The sequence below is a fragment of the Miniopterus schreibersii genome (assembly GCF_964146895.1).
Source record: "Miniopterus schreibersii genome assembly, chromosome: 2".
NCBI classification, from domain to species: Eukaryota; Metazoa; Chordata; class Mammalia; order Chiroptera; family Miniopteridae; genus Miniopterus; species Miniopterus schreibersii.
Genome location: NC_138102.1, coordinates 167,824,575 through 167,844,798, shown reverse-complemented (window position 1 = coordinate 167,844,798; position 20,224 = coordinate 167,824,575). Strand labels below are relative to the sequence as shown.

Sequence of the window (20,224 nt, the reverse complement as noted above, 5' to 3'; positions counted from 1 at the left end):
CAATACCCCCAAGAATCAAAAGTTTCTTTGTAAATACACATTTAAAACTGAAAATAGTAGTTTTATAGAGAGACAATACAAAACTGGGTCCTAAGGGTGTTTCTCTTATAGCCTATGAAATATCGCTAGGGATTTTCTTTTGTGTTTTTCTTCAGTGATACAAGGAATTGAGGGTACCCAACTGTGCCCAGAAACATTATTTTATGCTTTTATGATCTATTAAAATTTTATCCTGTCCTGCTAGTAAAGTATTATCAGTCAGATTATTAAGAGGATAACTATAAATGAACACAAGGCTACAAACTGGGATTGCTGACTGCATATATACTTGGATAGCAGTTACAGGATATGTGCGGATGCTCCTCACATACTGAGGTCTGGGCATCCACCAAATTAGAAATCCATTAGGTATAATGGGAAAATGTCTTCTAAAGCCATGATTCAGAGTATGGTCCTGGGGCCACAACTGAATTACAGTGGATCTCGTGATGGGCCATGAACTGATTATGCATGACCAAGGGTTGCTTACTGAATAAAAAAGGGTTGATAACATTTGGTATTCCTAAACTAAAATTAGCATGTTCCATGGTGTTACTGCACACTTGCATTCAGTGTTCTATCAATAGGTCGCTGATGTGCTTGGCAACATTCTCACTGCAGCAGTGCACGTGCAAAGAACCAGAATCCGTGCTGTTTTGGAAGGACACTTTACCTATCCCATCGTTGCAGTGTTCTTGAGTTGCTCATGGTTTACAGTTGCTGCAATTCTTGCTTTTAAATTGTAAGTTGCAGTTAGTTTATCACTGGCAATATAGTTATTAGCTTGGTTAACTCTGCAATGCTTAGAAGAATGTCATGCACAAAGAAAGTGCTCAATCATTTAGTAAGTAAGTAAATGGATAATCTTGCTGTATAATTGGCTTATGTCCTAGTCTCTTTTCCCCATACTTTTTTTTTTTAAACTTATGATCACAGCCTGTGTACTTATATTACCTAGTTTTCCACATAACAGTGTATCCACCATTTGATTTTCCTGGTGCCAGGATTTTCTGGTGTCTTTTTGACTGCTGTTCTCATAATGGGCTAGACTCTTTTAATCAAATTTATAGCTTCATGAAAGCAGCTAATTTTATAGATATCCTGTGGCTTACTGGCTCATTCATTCATTCAACACATGCTTGTTAAATGCCTACTATATGCCAGGTATTCTGTTTATAGATCACGTAATGAGGGACGAGGTGGCATGTAATGGTTTATTTTCTAGCTAGCTAAGGTGAAGTGATATAGGATTACTCGCTCAAGGGAGAGGGAGATAGCTATGACCCTTTCACAGTCAGATGAATGAGCAAAGAAATAGGATCAAGTCTCATACATATCACATATCAACTTTGGCAGGGACAGACTATGTTACCAGCTAGTATTGCTAAGAACTAGAGCCAGGTATGTACTAGAAAGTATATAGAGTAAGACCTGACTGTCTTAAATCTTTGGCTTTTTATTTTTAATGTTTTAGGAATTGGGGTATAAATGAATAGAAACAATAAATAGGGTATATCTTAATTATCTAGAGTACTCATAAATAAGTCCTGGATAGCTAAGAGTTTACCTCCTTAAGCACTAAAGTCCTTAACCACTTGGAATCACCAAAACCCTGAGTCATTTGGAATGCTTGAAATTAAAAAATGCAACATATATATTACTCTGCTCCCTTAAAGTGAATACAATTTAACACTCTTGGTGATCTGGGTCATAATTATTCTAGAGTAAAGTCATGATGGCTTTATGTCCTGTTGAGGTGTATAAAACTGCTCTGATTCTAGTAGGGCCTACACTGTCCTTCATTCTGAGTTCTTGTATCTATTTCTTAGGGATTTTCTTCCCCTTTCCTTCCTATTCAAGGATCAGTAGTCACTTCTCGAGCTTTCAGTGTGCTTGCCAAGAATAGTTGTTTCCCCTACTCCTAATTTATGGCAGGCCTTAGAAACCATAACTTTGTTTTAAAGATGTAAAATAGAAGATATAAGAGCAAGGGTCTTGGGTGCCTTCCTTATAGACTTAGTGCTTAGCCTGGTAACATCTGTTCTGGCCACTCAAGGCCCTTTGTGTTATTTCCTGTGCTCAGGTGTATTTGGGGGGAGTGGAGTTTTTTGAGTTCCACACAGGCAGGTGAAGTAATATTGTACACTATTAAACACATGATAAGAAGATGGAGCAATTGGTAGAATAATAAAAATGCAGCAGGTCATTAAGGTTACTAAGAACATTAAGATCACAATAGAGAACAGCAAAGCCTGGATTGAGGCCACAAAGGGGAAGGAGCTGTGCTGGGGAGAGTTGCTGTGACAACCAGAGCTGATGTTGAGTGTGTAAACACCAAACCTTGCTCTTGGATGCTGCTCAGCTCAGCAGGCTTTAAAGGCTGGCTGCCCAGTCACCCCTTTAGGGATGTGTTTTTTGGGGGGAGGCTGCTGTTCCACAGGTGTTACTGCTTTTTTGTGGGAGCCGATGCTTAATATAGTGGCCACAGTCACCCAGACAAATCTTTAAAGAACAATGAAAGTACCTCCTCCCCCTCCTCTCCGCCCATCAGAGTCTGATTCAGTAGGCCTGAGTGATCTGGTGTGCAGCCAGGGTGAAGAAGCACCGCTTTACTAAAATCCTAGTGCAAGGCAGCAGTGCTTACTAGGTCCTGAGAATAAAATTCTGAGCTTGATGACTGAGAGTTGCTATTCTTCCTTTAATAGCACCTTCCAGCCAGAGGTTTGTTTTGTAAACTTGATCTTGAGGTTTTTGAGAACTTGTTTGACAGTACTTTAACTGTTTCTTTTTGTTTAAAGGAGGGCCTTCAGAAACTCATTAGCACATGCAGGATGATGACCTAACCTACCCCTAAACCTGAGGATCCCATACTAGAATGGGAGCATTTCAAGAGCAATACCTGGGGCATTTAAAATGCTATAATTAAAATTATATATATTTATTGATTTCAGAGAGATAGAGAGAGAAACATCAATGATGGGAGAGTTGTCACTGATTGGCTGCCTTCTGCATGCCCCCGCCTGGGGATCAAGCCCGCAACCTGGGCATGTGCCCTGACCGGGAATTGAACGGCGATCTCCTGGATCCTAGGTTGATGCTCAACCGCTGAGCCACGCACGGCCAGGCAAAATGCTGTAATCTTAAAGCAGACTGCCAGGATACACGGAATCTGGCTCTGTTCATGGGTTTAGGTTGCCGAGCACACAGAGTGTACCTAGCTGTGTTCTCCAGTCAGTTGGACATCTCCTCAGGTCTGAATGCTGTTGGAGTCAGGGACTAGGATCTACCACAACCTACTTACTAGTGGAACTCCTTATTTTCTGTACAATCTTTGTGAAATTACTTATTAATCTTAGAGGTTCCGAGGGTTCGTTTGAAGAAGTAGAAATTAGCTGTTTTCATTAAAGTCTGGTAAATTTCTTTGCCTTTTCATCCTGTAGAGCTATTTCTGGGTTCTGTAGGAATAGGATATGACTCCATTTAATTAGTCAGTGGTTCATAAGACTGGTGAAAAGAAAATAGAGCATGTTTTGGCAAGTGTGAGGGAGAATATGGAATGAGGACTGCTATATGCTGGCTTAGGCAGATATTGGTACCAGTTTTATAGAAAAGAAAACCACCTCAAACACCATACAAAGAGTTGACATAACATCCATAGCATATAGCAGCGGTTTTCAAACTTTGTGGTCTCAGGACCACTTTACACTCGTTGTTTTTCTTTTAATTGATTTCAGAGAAAGGAGAGGGAGAGAGAGATAGAAATATCAGTGATTAGAGAGAGTCATTGATAGGCTGCCTCCTGCACGGCCCCTAATGGGGATAGAGCCCGCAACCCGGGCATGTGTCCTAACCAGGGATTGAACCCAGATCTCCTGGATCATAGGTTGAGGATCCACCACTGAGCCATGCCAGCTGGGCACCACTTTACACTCTTAAAAATTACTGAGGACCTCAAGCAACTTTGTTAGTGTGTATACTATCTATCAATATCTACTGTATTAAAAAATAAGAAAATTTAAAAATATTTAATTACTAACTTGTTTTAAAAACCTATTATATATTAATATAAATATCATACTTTTAATGAAAACAACTATATTTTCCAAAACAAACAAAAACAAAACCATTTAGTGTGAAGAATGGCATTGTTTTACATTTGTACAAATTTCTGGCCTTTCTTTAAATAGAAGATAGCTGGGCTCTCAAATTTGCTTCTGCATTTAAGCTGTTGTAAAATGTTGTTTTGGTTAAAATATATGAAGAAAACCTGGCTTTACACAGATATAGAGCTGGAAAGCAAATCAATAGCCTTTTCAGATAACAGCCTTTTGGATCGTCATCTTTGATACTATAACAAAACTCGGCAGGTAAGTAGCTTCTTAAAGGTTAGTTGCAATGTGGAATGGGCAACAACCATAACAATGAACTTTTCGTACTCTGTTACGTTAAAATCCATGTGCCTTGCATGGATCTTTTACCCAGGCATGGTTTTTGTAACATCATGCACTGGTTATCCAGAAAATATTGGTTTACTGTGTTTAGGCAGATCTCCCAAATATTGATAATGTCATTAGAATACAGTATAAAACAATCAGATCTTTTAATATCACCATTGATTTTCAGCATAAAAATCTGTCTGTATTGGGAAGTTATCAAGCTTATGGTAGCAGATACAAGCTTTCCAAAATTCTAATCTTCACTTGAAAGCTTGAATTTTATCATGGACTACAAATATTGTCAGTTATTTTTCTTGAAATGACAGGCTCATGTACATTTTCAAGAAGCTATCTGCCAAATGCCCACGTCTAAATATCCATGTCTAAGTCTGTCAGCCATTTTTTTTCAAGTAAAAATGCTGTTCCATGAAAAAAGCTGTTAATTGAACATGAACTCAAGCAACTGCACAAGTGCTCTGCCTCCAGACAGCCTTGTACTTCAGTATGTAGCAGAAGTGCTTTAGGCATGTTTCTCATCTCTTCAGACTATTAAAAAGGGTTGAGATTCAGTACAATTCATAATACTTACTGCTTCATCAAGGACATTCTTAAAAGAAACTGGCTTGTTTTTTGACTGTGAGTGCATGGCAGTGAAGAATACAGAGGGGGAAAAAAGAATACAGTGACTGCTAGTGCACTTACAGCGACTGTTAGAGCACTTTGGTACCCTTGCCTTCATTTGTGCTAAGGCACCAGCAGCTTTACACACTATTGCTTTTGCATCATCAGTGCAAATGTCAACACAATAAAAAAGGCAAATCACATCTTAGTATTACTATGAAAATAATTTTTATCCCATGGGTCCCTTAAAGGGTTCTCAAGGACTCCCTAGGAGTTCATGGACTCCACTTTGAGAACTGCTGACATATGGACTGATGTTTTACCTTAATCTGCCTTTTTATAATGCCCAAGTCCAACAGTCTTTTCTTTCTCCCTAGTTTTCTCAACTGCCCTGCTGTATTTTCATTTTTTAAAATCCTCAACTGATGATATATTTTTTATTGATTTTAGAGAGAGAGGGAGGGAGGGAGAGAAACATTGATTAGTTGCCTCCCATAGTGCCCTGACCAGGGATCAAACCCACAACCCAGGTATATGCCCTGACTGGGAATTGAACTTGCAACCTTTTTGGTGTACAGGACAACGCTGAACCAACTAAGCCACCTGGCTAGGCTGTAGTTTAATTTTTTTAAGTTTCTCTTTCATTGTTTTTGAAAAACACAGTGTCCCTGTTCCTTTCCTTTTTCTATTGAGATAATTCACATACCATAAAATTCATCATTTCAAAGTGTAGAATTCAGTGGTTTTTAGCATATTTACAAAGTTGCACAACCATCCCCACTATCTAATTCCAGAATGTTTTCATCTCCCCAAAAGTAACTCTATACCTGTTAGCAGTCACTCTCCATGCTCTCCTAGACCTGGCAACTATCAATCTACTTTCTATCTCTATGGATTTGCCTATTCTGGATATTTCATATACATGGAGTCATACAATATGTGGGCCTTTTATGTCTGGGTCTCTCAGCATATTGTTTTCAAGGTTAATTTTGTTATAGCATATATCAGTTCTTCATACTTTTTAATGGCTGAATAATATTCCAAAGTGGACATAACACATCATCAGTTGATGGAAACTTGGGTGGTTTCTACTTTTTGGGTATTATGAATAAGGCTGCTATGAATGTTTGTGTACAAGTTTTTGTGTGAACACACATATATATATATTTAAAATATATCTTTATTGATTTCAGAGAGGGAGAGGGAGAGGGAGAGATAGAAACATTAATGAAGAGACAGTTGTCACTGATCAGCTGCCTCCTGCACACCCTCAACTGGGGATGGAGCCGGCAACCCAGGCATGTGCCCTAACTGGGAATTGAACCGTGATTTCCTAGATCCTAGGTCTGTGCTCAACCACTGAGCCATGCCCCACTGGGCCATATATCTTGAGTTCTCTTAGGTATATACCACTCCTTGATTCTTTATCCTCTAACTCAGCATTTCTCAGTCAGCGGTGTAGACAGTCTTAAAAATTTTCCATCTGTTGTGGACCAATATGTTAAATAAAATTTTATTTATTGATTTTAGACAGAGTGAGGAAGGGGGGGAGAGACTTTAAGATTGATTTTGTTGTTTCACTCATTTATGCATTCATTGGTTGACTCCCAAAAGTGCCCAGACTGGGGATCAAACCCGAAACCCTGGTGCATCAGGACAATGTTCCAACCAACTGAGCTACCTGGCCAGGGCGGACCAAGACTTTTGTAAACTATAAGTCATGGGCTTGGATGATGTGACACTGTCAAATTGCTATGGAAGTTCCTAAACGTTTACTCTCTGGCAAATAGTGGCCAACTACAATTTGAATAGATTGTACCAACCTACCTTTCTTTGTCTCTTTCAATGAAGGCTTTTTTTTTCTGGTTCCTAAATATGGCTGACCTTCAGGATTCAGGCTAGGCCTTTATTATTCTTACTATATACTGCTGCTTTGGAAACTACATCTACTATCATGTAACTTATTATCATCTTTATGCCAAAACCAAACCTACATCTTTAATTCTAACTCAAGTTTCAGTTCCACATTTCCTATTTTTAGTTTGCTATCTCATACCATCTTTTTTTTTTTTTTAAATAGGAAATTTGGTTTATTTTAGTAATTTGTTCCATCCATTTGCAGATTATAAATTCTAGCTAGAACTCTGAGAGTCTGTGCAGTGTCTCATACCATCTTGTACTCTATAAAACATGACTTTTCCCATAAATCAGCCTTCTCTTGGCTTCTTTTTTTATTAATGATGTTAGCATTCTCCAGGTCATACAACCACATCTGAAAGCTTGAAGTTGTCTTGCCTCTTCCTCTTCCCTTGGTTCCCTATATCCAGTCATTAAATTCGGTTGATTCCTCCTTTGCAGCTTCTCTCACCCCCCCCCCCCTTTTTTCCTGTGCTACATTTGTACTTAAGGCCCTCAAGCACCCACCTGTAAACTCTTGCAATGGCCTCCTACTTGATCTCTGCCTGCAGCCTCATACTTCCAGTAATCCTACACCAGAGTATTCTTCTTTCAGTTCCTGGTCAGAAAATACCAATGACCCCCAACTGACTACTCAAAAGAGTACCAATTCCTAAGCTAAGATTCAAGGGTCTATCTTCTAAACTACATTTCTAGTTAAAGTTTCCATTTCTGTGCTTCAGCTAAAACTGATCTTGTTTTTGCTCAAACATGTCTTGTGTCTTTTGTTCCTAGACTTTAGCTCATGCCAGCCCCTTTGTGTGGAATACCTTCTCCAACCACCCTTCTACCAAGTGGAATGCTACCCATTCTTCAAAACCTAATTTAAGTGTCTTCTCCTCTAAGGCGACCTCTGACCAAAATGAACTCATAATCCTGTGTATTATGCCTTAAATAAATGGCACTTAGGACTAAGATTCTCATTTGACAAATCATTACATACTACAATATGTCTTTCTGCACTTTTTTGTTTTGGATTAAAATATTCATGTTTACAGTCTTTTCCTGAAGGCCTCCTATGTCTTTGGATCTCCCACAGCACGATATCCTGTATACCTTTTTTGACAGATTGACTAACAGTAATGGACACATAACAGCTGTTTGATCTTGAGGGTCAGTTTCCTCATCTGTGAAATGGGGATATTATTAGTACCTGCCTCAGTGAACTGTTGTAAGGACTAAAGGAGATAAAGCATATAATGTGATTAGCACAGTGCCCAAAATATAAGTTTCACAAAATTATACAAACACACATTCACATAAAGTTAGAGGGAGATAAAGCAGTCCTTATCTGAGAAATTCTGGGGTAAGTGGATATTGAAGCTTCTGAATCTAATCTTAATTTTGTGTGACAATCAAATGACTAAGGGATTTCCCTTTCATTTGCCTTTCAAAAGAAGATTCATAGCATATTTTTAAAAATAAGGGTACTGATTATGGCTTGCCAACAGCACTTTTTATAAAATGCAATGTACTATTAAATTAAGGCAATGGACAGTTAAAAGAACATGGACTTTGAAGTTAAGACAGATCTCAGTTTGAATACCTGATTCTGCTACTTACTGGCTGTCACTTCAGGTTGATTAACCTTTTTGGGCCTCAGTTTCATTGGTAAAATGAAAATCTAACTTAGGATTCGTAAATTAGGCCTGGTACATATTAGATGCTCAATAAATGTTAGACTGCCTCACCTCTGCTTTAACAGTGAAGTACCCAGCGATCTCATCCAGTCACAGCTTTAAATATATACCATCTGTTTGCTGATGTCTCCCAGATTTTCATCTCTAGCCTAAACCTCTTCCCTGAACTCCACACTGGTATAGCCTACTTGATTCCTTGGGTAGGTACATGCCTGAAGGATATCACAACTTTAACAAGTCCCAAACTGAACTGCTGACATACGTCCCTCACTAAACCTGCTCCTCCTTTTGCCTTCCCCATTTCAGGAAACAGCAGCTTAACCTTCTGTTCACTCAGGGCTGAAACCCTGCAACCTTGCCATCATTCCTGACCTCCCTTCCCTCCACCCTCAACCCAACCTAAGCAAATCCTGTTTGTTCAACCTTCAATATAAATCCAGAATCTGACCACTTCTTCCCATGCGTCCAAGTCAACACCCTCTCTGGCCTGTGTTACTATAGTCACCTCCTGATTGATCTCATGGCCTCTGCTATTGCCTCCCTTCAGTCTATCCTTAACACAGTATCCAGGGATTCTATTATAGCATAAGTTTAAACGGCTTATTCCTCTGCTCAAAACCTCAGAAGGCCTCCAATCTCACTCAACAAAAGCCAAAGTCCAACCAGAACCTGTAGATCTGTTCACCCCTTCCCCACCCCACCGTTCTCTGACTAATTTCTTACTCTCTGCCTCCACCATTCTGCCCCAGCCATAAAGCTCTCCTTTCCTGGAACATCAAGCAGGTTCCGTGTGGCCTTCACATAGTAGGTTCCTTGCCTGGAATGCTCTTTCCACAGATATGCTCAAGTCCCTTCTTATATCCTCTCTTACTTCAGATCTTTACTAAAATGTCACCCTATCAGTGAGGCCATCCTTGATCATCCTATCTGAAATTGCACAGGTTCCCCACATCTGCCACCAAACACGCTTCCTGTTTTTTCTTCCTGGTGTACTTTTCCTCTCAGCACTTATTATTCTTTCATGTACTGTATATTTCACTTCTTACCAGTTTTTGAAAACAGATTTTTGTCTATTTCCCCCCCCCCACTGTACCTCAGTGCCTATAGTTCCTGGTACAAAGGGATCTCAAAACTATTTGTTGAATGGATGACAGAGTGAATAAACAAATACTGTGTATTCTAGGCAGTCAATAAAATGTTTATTGAGCATCCATTATGAGGCCACACTGCTTTAGGCAAAAAGTGGGGTATGGCAGAAATTGTAAGAGATGCTTTTTAACTCTTAAGGAGCTTTTTTAAGATAGAGAACAAATATCAAAGAATGATCTATAAGTGCTAACTGCATGGAATAGCTAAGGTTGTAGTGGTTAGAGAAGAGAGCAATCAATAATAACCAAAGCATTCAGGGTGAACAGAGAAGAGAGAAGGAAAGGGCATTCCAAGGGAGGGAAATAATGTAGTGAAAGACACAGGGACGGGAAAGAGCATGGAATAAGTCACCTCAGGACTTTTCCCCTAGGGGTGAAACAGTAACAAAAGTGAACAGGCAGAGCCTGAAATTGATATAATAGGAAAAAACAGCAAATGATGTGTGCTTTTTGTTAAGTGTATTGAAGATGTGCTTTCAATACATATGGAAAATGTCTGCCATGTAATCTAAATGGTGAACCAATCAGCTTGATCAGACTTAGTTCAGTCAAGAGGTTTAACTTCATTTTTAAATTCAAATAAGTATGTTAATATTTCTCCCTCGTGACAACCATCTTACTTCTGAATTCTACTTTTAAGATGGATAGATAAGGCAGGGGCTTGCGATAGTTTGTTGTCTGAATAAGGGGCTGCTCCTCTTTACTTTTATGGCGTCCTGTGGAATTTTTACACCCTGGGACAACCCATTATGCCTTTTTTTTCCCTTTTAAGGCTGGTGAAGGGTGACTATAAGAGAATTGGGAAAGAACCTTCAGAGCAGACAGTCTCAAGCATACCAATTTTACAAAGAAGTATATCTAGAAGTTGAAAATTTGGAAATTGATTCCCTTATCCATGCCCATGTATCCCCTGGAAAGTCTTTGTGTACGCTTAGGGTACATGGACCCCAATGTGAAGACCACTGACCTCCAGGTTCCATGTCTCAGAGGTTAGAAAGAAGGTGGTATGTCACTGACGGACACAAAGGTTGGAGGAGAAAGCTGGCTCTGGTGGTGGTGTTGTTGGTGATAGATGAAACCAGGAAAAAAGATAAGTTCACACTGGGAAAGACCACAAAAGGGCAGGCCTGAGTCGTGGAAAATGCCTGAATTTAAGGGAGTGCAAGCAAAAGAAACAGATAAAACAAAAAGCAAGGAGGTAAATCAGGATAGTGTGTATACATGTGAGAAAGGAAGACTGTTTCAGTAGGAATTGAGTTTAATGACATCAGATGTTTTAGAACCTAAGGAGGTGAGGAAGAGGGCAGTGACACTGACTTTCAAAGTCAAGTCATCAGTAATCTCAAACAGCAGAGCATGGTGAATATGGAGACCAGAGAGATGGAGGGCAGCTAACAAAGGAGCAAGTGGATAAAGGGGAAACGTAGGCTGGATATGAAGACTATTTCACTCAAGAAGTTTGGCAGTAAACTTTGGTCAGAGAGTGTGGCCACAGAGTGAAGTGAAAAACCTCTAAGACACAGAAGTTCTATCCATATGTTTAACTGAAGGAGAAAAGCAGTAGAGTGAAAAAGGATAGTATTTGCTCCATAGGAAGGAGGATTGACCTTAGTGGGGAAACCCCCGGCTCTTCCCCTGAGACGGGAGGGCAAGCCAAGGAGGCTCGTATAGAAACATGAAAGGCAGGCCCGGCCATTGTGGCTCAGTGGAGAGAGTGTTGGCCTGAGCACCGAAGGGTCGGGGTCTGATTTCTAGTCAAAGGCACCTACCTGGGTTTTGGGTTTGATCCCCAGCCCTAGTTGGGACGGAGGCAACCAATTGATGTCTCTCATGTCAACGTTTCTCTCCCCCCCTCCCCACTCTCGATAAAAATCAATGGAAAAAATATCCTGGGGTGAGGATTCACAAACACACAAAGAAACGTGACGGCAGATGAGGAAGCTCACAGTAAGACCCTTAATTTCCTCAGTGAAATGGGTGGATGATGTAGGTCATCTTTTGGGAAGAATGACAGCGTGGGAGAAGCAGTGTGGGAGAAGCAGAATGAGAAGGGGGGCTTGAGGAAACACACAGCCCAACCTCATTAGAGAATCAATCAACCAGAAACAATTCTCTTTGCAAAAGTTATCAAAAACAGCTTTCCTACTTATACCAGTCTTATTTGCTAACTTCCTTATTCTTTTCTTCTCAGTAAGAACAGTTACTATTATTATCAATACCAGAAACTAACCTTTATTGAACACTTAGTATCATGTATTGAATTAAGCACTTTACACACATTACCCCACTTAATTCTCTTACCAACTACGTGAGGTAAATAATAAATAACATTATTGTCTTCATTTTATGAATAAGCAAACAAAGTAGCTATGTAACCTGTGCTGATTAGCTAGGAATTGATGAAGCTGGATTCTAACCCCTGGTCTCCCTTCTCAGTCCATGCCTTAGCCACTTAGCACATAATTGTCTCCTCTACCTTCAACCCTGCATAGGCCTTCCCTGCTATCCGTCTAAGCCCTCCCTCCCTACCCTTGTCCCTTTGCTGCTGCTTCTAGCTACTGTTCATTTTCACTTATTCCTTTTGCAGTCAATCTCCTAGAATCTTGCTCTAACTCATCACCTCTATTTCTTGTGTACCCATTTCTTTCTTAGCCTTCAGCAATGTGGGCCAGGTCACCTCCCTGAACCTCAGCTTCACTTCTTGTGAGAAGATCTGGTTTAGATGATCAATGGGTTCCTTAAAGCAGAGTGACTGAAACACATCTCAAACTCAAAATTTATGCTTATAGTTGGAGATAAAGGATTGGGGACAGAGAATCTCAAAAAAAGGCTATGCCTGTCACTGCTCTTAGGGATTGTTTGCTGATAAGATTAAGGCCACTCTGTGGAATTTCTAGTTAAAAGAGATAGTCTCATCTGGAGGTTATAATTTTTCTAGACTACGGAATGTTACTATAAATAATGGGTATTTTACTTTGGGCAGTATAGGAAAGCTGCACTCAGGATCTAGCTGCGCTTTTAAATTTTTCCAAGAATCACAGACTAGAAAATAGGACTACTTTTGAATATGGATTATTCGTAGTTTATTTTTATGAAATATTTTCACATGATAATTAAAAAAAAAAATCTTTATTGACTTCAGAGAGAGGAAGGGAGAGAGAGAGAGAGAGAGAGACACGGAAACATCAATGATGAGAGTCATTGATCGGCTACCTCCTGCACGCCCCCTACTGGGGGTTGAGCCCGAAACCCGGACATGTGCCTTGACCGGGAATCGAACTGCAATTGCCTGGATCCTAGGTCGATGCTCAACCGCTGAGCCACGTCCGGCCAGGTGCACATGATAATTTTAACTTTACTATTTCAAGACCTGCTTGACACTATTTAAGTGATAAGTAACTGATTAGGTACTTAATGCACAGAACTTACCTACTGATCTCTGTCAGCTGGAGCTGACACTTGTAGATTATGGACATTTAGGTGGGGATGAAGTTCACCTCTGGAATTTGTTCAGAACTGGTCCTTTATTTCTATTTACCAGATTAAGCCTTGTTGATATTAAGGACAAGATGGCAATACACCTTCCACATTCTGACAATCCTCTCTAGCTAGAGCTGAGTCATGTGCTGAATGGTTGGTTATTGATTGGATATACATATTCTTAGAGCTGAAGAAACCTTAGAAATCACTGACTCCAAACCCTTCATTAGAAAGATAAGAAACTAAGGCCCAAAGGGGATAACTGGCATATCGAAGGTTAATAGTTCATAGCTCAAATTAGAATCCACATCACTTGATTTCCACTCTGATAGTCTTGCCACATACCTTAGCACTTGGCAGGTATCTTCAAATGAATCAGTAATAACTAGCTGTGTGCATTTAAAATTACAGCAGTATTATTCTTTGATTTATCAATAACCATCTATAGCACCTGTGTACAGACACAGGCACACCCATGTTTATGTTTGCTTATCTTCCTATCTAAAAGCATTTAAAGACTTCATTTTAATGTTAAATACTTTCTTTGTTAATCTAATCCTTGGGGATACCAGGCCCCTAATCTCATACTGTGCAATAAGAATATAGCAGTTCATTTCTGAAAGTTACCTCCAGCTGAGTATTTCAAGCATTTTTGCAATTGTGGTATAAGATTCAGGGGCTGAAACAAGTGGTCAAAATGTCCTGAGAATAAAAGAACAAAGGGGATATTTTAATGGTAAACTAGTGGATGTTACTTGTGAGAAAGAAAGGGCTGTTATGAAGGTTAAGAAATACTAGTTTTTTTAGTCACTTAACCCAACCAAACAACCTAAACCTAAACTACCCCAAAGTCCTACCAAAAGTAATTCTTTTCCCTGGCCGGGTAGCTCAGTTAGTTAGAGCATTGTCCTGCTACACCAAGGTTTTAGGACACATACAAGAATCAACCAATGAATGCATAAATAAGTGGAATGACAAATCAATGTCTCTCTCCCTCTCTCTCTCCCCTCCTCTCTCTAAAATCAATCAATAAATTTAAAAAAAACCCCACAAAACAAAAGTAATTCTTCAATTGCTCCATTTCAGCCAAGCGTTCTTAGTAAGCAATGCCTTCTTAAGCTTAGTGCTAGTGACTGATACATACACATGTTAACTGACTGGTGAAACCTGCTGCAAAAGCTGAAAAATTAAGACACAACAAAAGACTGACTTTGATGTCACCAATCCCCTTTATTGTCATGCCACAGGAATGAGACACTCATAGGTTCTCACTAGTGTCTTAACCTAGGAAAAGTTAGTCATCCATCAGTGGCAAGCCTGCATGAGTATTTGAAGTCTGATGAGATGGCAAAAGGGATGTCAACAATGTCATCCTTATGTTTGAACACCTGGATTATAGTATTTTTCTGTATTACTAGAGCTTGTTCAAATGGTCACATAGTTATTTTGCTACTTTAAATTTTTTCCTAAAAAATTTTACAAAAATTTATAGATCAGAAGAATGTTAAAGCTAAAAGAGGATAATGACTAGCATGCCTTCATTTTAGTGGAACAGGGACAGCAGATGTCCAGACTGACTTTGGGGGTGCTTTAAGACACTGAAATGCCTTTACTTTAGGCATAAAATGACACCCTTGTTGCCTGTATTCAGTGCATCTTATCACATTTTAATTCCTTTTAAGTTAGTAAACCACATGGTGGCAACTTCTAGCCAGGTTATCTGATGGAGTGCAGGCACCCTCAGTTTATTGTACTTCACAGGTGTTGTGTTTTTTACAAACTAAAGGCAAAACCCTTCATCAGCAAAAAGATTACAACTTGCTTTGTTGTGATAGTCCTTTATTGCAGTAGTCTGGAACTGAACCTGCAATATCTCCCAGATAGAATATCCCTGGACTTGGATCAAGAGTCATCTAGTTTAGAAATTCAGTTCTAAAATGAAGGATAAAAATCACATGATCATATCAATAGATGCAGAAAAAGCATTCGACAAAATCCAGCACCCATTTATATAATAAAAACTCTCAGCTCCTGGCCAATGTTCTCAGTGGTTAGAGCACTGGCCTAAGTACCAAAGGATTTTTGGTTTGATTCCCAGTCAAGGGCACGTACCTGGGTTAAAGGTTCGATCCTCGGCCCCTATCTGTGGGAGGCAACTAATCAAAGTGTTTCTCTCACATTTATGTTTCCCCCTCTCTCCCTCCCTCCCACTCTCTCTAAAAATCAATGAAAAAAAATATCCTCAGGTGAGGATTAACAAAAAACAACAACACAAGAATACACAAAACCCTCAGCAAAGTGGGCATACAGGGATCATACCTCAACATACTAAAAAACATATATGACAAACCTACAGCCAACATCATACTCAATGGACAAAAACTAAAAGTGTTTCCCTTAAGATCAGGAACAAGACAGGGATGTCCACTTTCACCACTCTTATTCAACATAGTACTAGAAGTCCTAGACACAATGATCAGATAGGAAGAAAAAATAAAAGGCAACCAAATTGGAAAGGAGGAAGTAAAACTGGCATTATTCACCGATGACATGATGCTATACATGGAAAATCCTAAAGACTCCACCAAAAACCTGCTACATTTAATAAATGAATTCAGCAAAGTAGCAGGATACAAAATTAACATCCAGAAATTGATGGTATTTTTATACATCAATAATGAACTCTCAGAAAGAGAAACTAAAAAAAAATCCCATTTACCATCACAACAACAACAAAAGATACCTGGGAATAAACTTAACCAAGGAGGTAAAAGATCTGTAGTCAGAAAACTGTAGGACACTGAAAAAGAAAATAGAGGAAAATACAAACAAGTAGGAGCATATACCATGTTCATGGATTAGAAGAATTAACATCATGAAAATGTCCATACTACCCAAATAAATCTACAGATTCAATGCAATCCCTATTTAAAATACCAATGGCATATTTCACAGACCTAGAACAAATATTCCAAAAATTTATATGGAACCAAAAAGACCCTGAATAACCTTGGCAATCTTGAGAAAGAACAACAAAGTTGGAGGGATCACAGTACCAAATATCAAGCTATACTATAAAGCCACTGTAATCAAAACAGCCTGGTACTGGCACAAGAACAGGAATATAGACCAATGAAACAGAACAGAGACCCCAGAAATTGACCCAAGCCATTATGCTCAATTAATATTTGACAAAGGATGCAAGAGCATACAATGAAGTAAATGCTACTGGGGAAACTGGACAGGTACATGCAAAAAATTGAAACTAGACTGCCAACTTACACCATACACAAGAATAAACTAAAAATTGATAAAAGACTTAAATGTATGTCACGAAACCATAAAAATCCTAGAAGAAAACATAGGCAGTAAAATCTCAGACATCTCATGTAGCACTATTTTCACTGATACATTTCCTAGGGCAACAGAAACAAAGGAAAAAATAAACAAATGGGACTACATCAAACTAAAAAGCTTTTGCACAGCAAAAGAAACCATCAAAAAAATGAAAAGGGAACTCACTATATGGGAGAACATATTTGCCAATGATACATCTGATAAGGGGTTAATTTCCAAAATATACAAAGAACTCATACAACTCAACACTGGGAAGACAATCCAATAAAAAAATGGGCAAAGGACCTAAATAGATACTTCTCCAAAGAGGATATACAAATGGCCAAGAGACAAGTGAAAAAATGCTCAACATCACTAATCATCAGTGATGCAAATTAAAACTACAATGAGGTATCACCTCATACCTGCCACAATGGCTACCATTAATAAATCAACAATCAACAAGTATTACTGAGGATGTGAAGAAAAGGGAACCCTAGTACACTGCTGGTAGGAATGCAGATTGGTGCAGCCACTGTGGAAAACAGCATGGAGTTTCCTCAAAAAATTATATATAGAACTGCCATTTGACCCAGTGATCCCACTTCTGGCAATATATCCCAAGAATACCGAAACACCAATCAGAAAGAATATATGCACCCCTATGTTCATTGCAGCATTATTTACAATAGCTAAGATCTGGAAACAGCCCAAGTGCCCATTAGTAGATGAGTAGATAAAAAAGGTGTGGTACATTTACACAATGGAATACTATGCAGCTATAAAAAAGGAGCTCTTACCCTTTTCGACAGCAGGGAGGGACCTGGAGATTATTATGCTACCTGGCCAGGGCTGAGTATTCTTTTACCTGGTTTTAAAATATAAAACCCCAGGTTCAAGCCTCTAATCTAGGGAAGGGAAATTTTGGCCTTTGCCCACCTTGATCTGATTTAGTTAAGCCTATAGCGACTTTCAAAACTAAAGGTCTGTGAGTTGCACCAGACTCCCAGGAAAAAGCTGATTTTTCCAAGAAGCTACTAAAGCTTCAGTTTCAAAGCCCTTTATTTACACAGGCCCCTTTTAAGGCCATGGGGGTGGGGTGGGGTGGAGGTGGGAGAGAGCAACATGTTCACACCGACTTATATTTTTGTAAAACTTGTAAGGTATTTTTGTATTTTTTTCTTAAAGAAGGCACCCAAGATTATATGAACTTCAGTTCCTACAGATCCTGGTTATTAAAAAAAATAATCACCCATCACAACAAAACTAAGCATATGCCAGAAAATTCTGTTACTCAGAATTCAGTGGAGAAAGAGTTCTTTGGTTCTTTAATCCTGTTGTGACTTGATCTGGCCTAGGGTTGCCCTGTCAAACTGCCAAGTGGCTAATTAGCTGCTCTTTCTCCAACCTCCCAAATACTTGTCTTGATAACTTCTTTCTTGTGTTTAGGGTTGCCAAATCTAATCTTTGTAAATACAGACAAGGTATGTGAGACTTCTTTTTCTCAGCAGGTATTTCAGCAAATAAAACAAACTCTTTCTGACCCAGCTAAGATTCTAAGAGGAGAAAAGATAATAGCATCACATCCTCTGGTTGTCTGTTGGGTTCTCTCTTCCTCTGTGATCATACATAGTCCCCTCTTATTCTTTTTTTTAAGTGTACAATTCCATGGACTTTAGTATATTCACAGTACTGTGCAACCATCCCCACTATCTAATATCAGAACATTTCCATTACCCTAACAGGAAACCCTATACCTCTTAGCAGTCCACTCCCAATTCAACCCTCCTCTCATCCCCTGGCAACCATCAATCTACTTTCTGTCTTTATGGATTTGTTTATTCTGGATATTTTATGTAAATGGAACCATACAATATGTGGCCTTTTATGTCTGGCTTCTTTCACTTAGCATAATGTTTTTAAAGTTATAGCATGAATCAGTACTTCATTCCTTTTTATGGCTGAATAATATTCCTGTATGAATATAACATTTTGTTTATTCATTCACCAGTTGGGGTACAACTGGGTTATTTCCACTTTTTAGCTAATATAATAATGCTAGGAACATCTGTGTACAAGTTTTCGTGGTGAGAATATGCTTTCAATTTGTTTAAGTATACTGTATAACTAGGAGTAGAATTGCTGGGTCATACTATAAATTGCTTAATTTTTAGAAACTGCCAAACAATTTTCCTCAGTGGCTGCACCATTTTACATTCCCATTAGCAATACATGAGGGTCCCAGTTTCTCTGCATTCTTAGCAATGCTTGTTTATTTGCAACTTGCCATGTGCTTATTGGCATCTGAATGTTTTCTTTAGACAAATGTCTATTCATATCCTTTGCCCATTTTTAAATTGGGCCATTTGTCTTTTTATTGTTGAGTTATGAAAATTCTTGATATATTCTGGATACTAGACCTTATCAGATATATGATTTGTTCTGTGGGTTATCTTTTCACTTTCTTGATAGTAGTATCCTTTGATGAACAGAAGTTTTTAATTTTGATGAAGTCCAATTTATTCCTGGCCATCCAAGCTGGAAATGATCAATTCTTTTTTGTCTTAGCATCTCAATATTACTCTAAGATTTAGGAAGAATCTTCAAAAATGTTAAAAAATTATATATTTTAGCATAAAATAAAAATACGAATACTTTATTTATTATTATTTTTTAATCCTCACCCGAGGATATCCTTATTGATTTTTGGAGGGGGGAAGGGAGGGAGGGAGATGGGGGATAGAGAGAGAGAGAGAGAACAAACGTGGATCAGTTGCCTTCCATACATGCCCCCCCAGGGGATTGAACCCTCAACCTAGGTATATGCCCTGACTGGGAATCAAACCTGCAACCGTTTGGTATACTTGACAACACTCCAATCAACTTTGCCACACCAGAAACCAGGGCTGAATACTTAAAAAATACAAGAGGGTAAGACTTGGAGAAATTTGGAGCTTCTGCTGAGATGATGACCTGGGTTCCCATAGTTACTGTTAGGCTCTTGGTATAAATAATATAAATGCATGCTATCTAGGAGTTACTATGTTTTGCTTTTGTTTCCAGGTCTTTCAGAAGGGCCAATGAAGAATTAAGAAGTGGAGTCAGATTACCCTTTCGCTAAAGAATGAGGATTTCTAGTAGCCCTTTATGGTTCAATATTTTTGGCCAGGGCCCCAGTATATTTGTACTCCAACTGTAATCAATTTTTTCCACTTTTGTCTGAGGTATATGGCATAGGAGCTTTAAAGGGTACTATTCCAATTGGCCTTTTCTTGCTGGCTCACAAGCAGAAGTTTTATATTTATGGACAGAAATCCAGAGTGGTGTCCAAGTTCATCTGAGTTTAGAATTGCTATCATAGCAGAAATTGAAAACCTCAAGAGCTATAAGCCATAAGGCATTTACCATGTCTACATGGATGCCACTTCTCATTAGAGCATAAAAATATACGATTAAACTTTAACCTCCTGGGACCTCAGATCTATAAACAATATATGCACATGGATCCTCAAAAGTTTTATAGTGATTTTTTTTACTTAACTTAAATTTAGTCTCTCACAAGTTTGGA

The 20,224-nt window shown here is 38.9% G+C and overlaps 1 protein-coding gene across 1 annotated transcript in view; it reads right to left on the bottom strand.

Annotated features, from left to right (window-relative positions):
• The window catches only part of LPCAT3 (lysophosphatidylcholine acyltransferase 3), a 36,957-nt gene that overhangs the window by 5,818 nt on the left and 10,915 nt on the right, over nucleotides 1-20,224 (bottom strand). The window lies entirely within an intron of this gene.